The following is a 5,775-nucleotide window of genomic DNA, read 5'->3' on the forward strand; positions in this document are numbered from 1 at the left end:
TCAGAAGAAAATGAAAATATTAAGACAACTACCGAAGAACTTGAAGCGGTGGTGCTATTTATACATTGGCCAGACAAAAAAGTTTACATCGGAGCGAATCTGAGCACCGAAATGAAAGGTAAGTTAATTTAATTTTTAAAAGCTAGCGCAGACTACTTTGCTTGGTCGCATTCAGATATGACAGGTATACACCCGGAGGTAATGACCCACAAACTAAATGAGGACCCATCGTATGCGCCTGTCAAGTCGAAGAAGAGGAAGCAGGGATCCTTCAAAAATCAAGTAATCCAAGATAAGGTATAAATGCTTTTAAAAATTGGGTCAATACGAGAGGTAAAATATCCTAACCAGCTAGCTAATACTATGGTAGTTCCAAACAAGAATGGGGAAATGGCGAATTTGTGTAAATTATACTGATTTAAATAACGCTTGTCCTAAAGATTCATTCCCTTTGCCGCATATATATCAACTAATTGATTCTACTATAGGACATGAGTTGTTAAGTTTTTTAGATGCATATTCAGGATATAACTAGATAAATGTGGATGCTATAGATGAAGAAAAAACTTCCTTTATCACAGACAGGGGGACTTACTATTACAAAGTCATGCCTTTTGGTCTAAAAAATGCTGGAGCCATGTACCAAAGATGGGTAACTAAAATGTTTCAAGAACATCTAGGAAAGACTATGGAAGTCTACATTGATGATATGCTAGTCGAATCGGCACAGGCGGGAGATCATATACCAGCCTAGAATTGCAAGTCGAACAATGGTGCTTGCGTTGCGGGAGATGCTCGCTCGTAGGGCCCGGCCTGCTTCCCGCCCGAAAGAACCACTCACTAGCTAGCCGGACTAGTGGGGCCCTATATGGAGACATACTGAAAACCATGCCTTTAGAACCCAATGCCCGTTTTCCAAATAAAAAGGGCTCGTTGGGAAGAAAGATTAATAAAATCACAGGTTTTAGCAGATTTCGTAGCTGATTTTAGCTCAAATTTAGTTCCTGAAGCAGAAAAGGAATTACAAGTATTTATCGATCTAATTCGGGTACTTGGACTTTATTTATTGACGGTTCCTCGAATGTAAAAGGAGCGGGCTTAGGTATTGTCCTAATTCCACCATCAGGGGAAATCATAAGACAAACAATAACATGTTACCCTATCACTAATAATGAAGCAGAGTAAGAAGCTGTGATTGCAGGTCTGGAATTAGCATGAGAACTTGGCATAAAACAGATTGTAATCAAAAGTGATTCGCATCTAGTAGTTACCAAATGCAGGGGACTTACATAGCAAGCGAGGCGCGAATGCAATAATACCTGGAAAAGGTATGGGAATTAGTCAGACAATTTCAATTATGGAAGGCTGTTCAAATACCCAGGGAGGAGAACGCAGAGGCATATGCGTTGGCCAATCTCGCGTCTATTACGGAAGTAACAAATGCAGAAAATGCTATTGTAATACATTTGTTTCATTCAGCACTCGATCAAGACAAGAACGAGGTAATTTTAATAATTTAACTTGGGATTGGGGGAACGAGTTTGTCAATTTTTTGCAGTACGGAATCTTTCCCGAAGACAAGAAGAAGTCACAGGTACTTCACCAAAAATTTGCTCGGTATTGCTTAATTCATGGAAACTTATATCGAAAGATGCTCGACGGGCCGTTAGCACGGTGCCTTGGTCCTTCACAAACAGAATATCTAATGAGGTAAGTACACGAAGGTCACTGTGGTAATCATGTTGGGGGAAGATCATTGGTGAAGACTTTAATAAGAGCAGGATACTATTGGCCGAAAATGGAAGAAGAAGCAGAAAACTTTGTAGCTAAATGCGATAAATGTCAACAATATGCCAATAACATGCATCGCCCAACGGAATTGTTACATTCAGTTATCTCGCCATAGCCTTTCATGAAGTGGGGCATGGATATCATAGGTCTATTACCTCAAGCCAAAGGAAAGGTACGGTTTCTATTGGTTTTAACAGATTATTTTTCAAAATGGGTAGAAGCAGGAGCTTTCAAACAGGTGCGAGAAAAATAAGTGAGGGACTTTATTTGGCGAAACATAATCTGTCATTTTGGAGTTCCAAAGGAAATCGTGTGTGACAAAGGCCGGCAATTTATAGGCGCAAAAATCACATAGTTCTTTCAGAATTGACAGATTAAACGGATTACATCCGTGCCTTACCATCCCGTAGCTAATGGACAAGCTGAGTCAACAAACAAAGTTATTATTAATAGCTTGAAAAAGAGATTAGAGGAGTCAAAGGGCAATTGTCCAGAAGTGTTACCAGGAGTATTATGGGCTTATCAAACAACAACGAAAACAAGTACGGACGAAATTCCATTTTCACTCGTCTATGGCACTGAAGCCTTAATTCTAGTAGAAATAGGTGAACCAAGTATAACATATACAAATGCTACTGAGGAATCAAATGAAGAAGAGATGCAGACGAATCTGGCTTTAGTATAAGAAAGGAGAGAAGCAACGCTAATAAGGATGGCGCCTCAAAAATAGATGATTGAGCGATATTACAACAGGAAAGAAAATTTGAGGTACTTCAAGATTGGGGACTTCGTCCTCAAAAAGGTGTTTCGATCAACGAAAGAGGCTAATGCGGGGAAGTTAAGTCCAAATTGTGAAGGCCCTTATAGGGTTCGAGGCATCGCTAGAAAGGGAGCATATGAGTTGGAAACTATGAGATGGCAGCATACTACCATCAAATTGGAACGTTGTTCATCTGAAGAAGTATTACTTCTAGATAAAAGAAGTATCCACGATCAGGTATCATTCAGATATAATTTATTTTTTTCTTTTGAATTTTACTAATAATTTTAGATGATAGGCAAAAAGCTAGCTCGTACCAAATGATAATATTAGACCCGAAAGACACGCGAATAACTAAATTATTCCCGGTCTAGGTTGCAACTTTTCTAATGAGAAAGAAAGGGTTAAGCAGACATTATCTAAAATGTATATCTAAGAGTCCCGTGTGTATTTTCCTTTTAAGGGAATGGACCAAAAAGGAGCAATCCAGTGTTCGAGATTTCATACTTTAAAGCTCTAACACCAGGGGGACTATACATAGAGGCAAAGAAGCTAAGAGTCAAAAGTAAAGCCTAAGAGTCAAAAGTCAAGCCTAGGAGTCAAAAGTCGAGCCTGAATCAAAACCTTGAAGCAACCTTGAGAAGGTGTGAACTCGCAAGAAGGACTCCCAATAAAGATCCTACGAGTTTTTAGGTTATGTACAAACCCGATTTTGTATCTAAAAGTCTGCTACAAAGAAAGCATTTGTGAAAGTAATGTACGAAAATCATATATGAAATTTATTTGAAAGTTCAAAGCATGAAACTTCTTCAAATTATTTCCTTTTTCTATTTCGTCTTTCATATATTTACACCAAAATGAAGATGAGATATCATCTTCATCAGTGTCGCTTATATAAAAGGGCCCTCATTTATAAAAAGTTTGTGTTTATCAAAATCACAGATTATTAAAGCATTTCTAAATGCAAGTTCAAATATCAAAGAGCAAAACAAAGCTCAGATATCAAAATAAGCAGTGAAAATAACCGAAACACATATATTAAACTTTGGGAAAACAGAAGTACTTGCTTGTCATTAAACCCCAAAAACAAGATAGGGGTAACCAAAAAAAAAAGAACCTTCCAAAAAATAAAATAAACTTCCCAATAGTTGAATAAACATGAAAACAAGAAAAAACTAAGGGGCATCATCTGCGGGAGCATCACTAATGGGAGTAGAACAGTCAGCTTGAGAAGAAGAGGCTTGGACGTTGGCTACACCAGGAACAAGTCCATTTCCATCACCTGCGGGACCTTCGTCTTCAGGTGAAGAAAAGCTTTGACGTTGCTGAGTTTTATCAATTGGTTCTTTAGCTTTAACAATCTTAGCACTAAGGTCAAAACCCTCCTAGTTAGCTTCCATTAGAGTCTCTAGGTGAGTGTTTAAAAAGGCCTAGCTCACATCTAATGACAATTTATCCTCGAGAATCTCATAGTCCTTCTCCCATTGATCAATTTTAGCTCTCAGCTCTTCTTTTTCTGCTTCAGAGGCATCATAAGCTGTCTTCAAATGAGTAAGAGAACTTTCCAAGAACTTAATCCTATCAGTAGAGGCACAGAGATCTTCTTGAGCTTGTGTAAGTGTTTGAACAAGTTCTCCCGTATACACCTCTTTTTGATTAAGGAGTTCCCTTAAGCTCCTTATCTCTTCAGTCGCCTTGGAAAGCTGTTCAGCAAAGGAGGACTCAAGTATGTCCTTGTCTTTACCAACTTGGCTGGAAGAAGCCTTTTCAATTGCTAATTCAGCAGCAACCATCTTTATTTGTTGCTCTAAGGCGTTCTTTTCTTCCGCCAGAACCTCTTTCTCCAATTGAAGACCTTCGAATTGACCTTTCCAGTTATCAGCTTCGGTACGAAAGTCTACCACTTGCTGCTCTGCTTGAGAAATCCTTTTTATAAGTTCATTGCCAATCAAGTTGATCTGCGGAAAAATAGAAAGGTTCATGAATAAGAAGGAGAAAAGGAAAGGAAGTATAATTAAGACTGTACCTTCAAAGAAGAATGAACGATGTCATTCATCCAAGTCAGGGAGCTATGGCTTTCTAACTTCTTCTTCTCTATAGGTCCAATCAAGAGCTTTAACCACACATTAGCTTGACCCGATTTCTGTAGTAAACTCACACCTTCAGGGACTTCCACGGTAACTCTCTTCATTGTCAACCCGCTACTGCAGGGCCCAGTCTCCACGTGAGAAACAACTACGGGAATAGAAGATGAGGTGGACGCAGCCACGGGAGGAGCAGTAGGAGGAGCAATAGGTAAAGACACGGGAGGAGTAATGGAAATCGAAGTTGAAAGAGTAGCAAGGGGATGTTCTTCATAAACAGGCCCCGGAGCTTCATTACCCTCAAAGCCTTGAGAAAACAAACTATCAATAGAACTTGGGAGAGGGTCAACAACACCATTAGAAATTGTCAAGGGGGCATTCTCTGGCTCATCCAAAAGTCTAAAGGGGACTGAGCTCGATTGAGGGTAATGAGAAGGACTGTCTTCATCATTGGAATTACGTGTCTCCTAAATCGAGGTCTGCGCACTAAAGAACCCTCATCTTGCTCTTCTTCACCCTAAGAGCCAGGGCTCCATCAGTTTTTCCTTTAGAAGAAGAAGCACTTAAAATTCTCTTCTGAGCAAGACTCATGGAAAGTCTGGTAGAGGGAGTAGACGCGGGACTAATACCACGAATGGGAAACCCTAGCAAAAAGAAGAAAGATGTGAAAATCTGAATAAACAAGAGAGAGAAAGGAAGAAGCACTAAAAGGTGAAAATTACTGTGCGTCTTTACTTTTCCAGCCAAATTTTTGAGAAAGGTATTTCCAAGACCTTTTGTCCATTGGTGCAGCAGTCAACATCTTTTCTACCTAAGAATGGAAGTTGAGAATTTCATCAAAAACTTCCATGGATGCTGAAAGATTGAGTATTCTATTATAATAAAGTCTTTTGAGACATTACAAAAACAAAAGAGAGAAACTTACGTGTAAAATTCCATTTCTCTGGGAAAGGCATGTTTTCTTTGCCCACTAATCCACTAGTGGGAGCAGCAACAAACTGAGCATACCAGCCACGATCTCGATCACAAAACATCTTAAGGGAGTATAAGTGAAGCAAGTGCCGAAAAGTAAAAGGCACGTGAACTAGTTCTGCCAAATAACGAAGGCATGGAACAACCCTCCATACTATGGGGCCAATC

This window comes from Nicotiana attenuata, chromosome 11 (genome assembly GCF_001879085.1).
Source record: "Nicotiana attenuata strain UT chromosome 11, NIATTr2, whole genome shotgun sequence".
In the NCBI taxonomy this organism is placed as follows: domain Eukaryota; kingdom Viridiplantae; phylum Streptophyta; class Magnoliopsida; order Solanales; family Solanaceae; genus Nicotiana; species Nicotiana attenuata.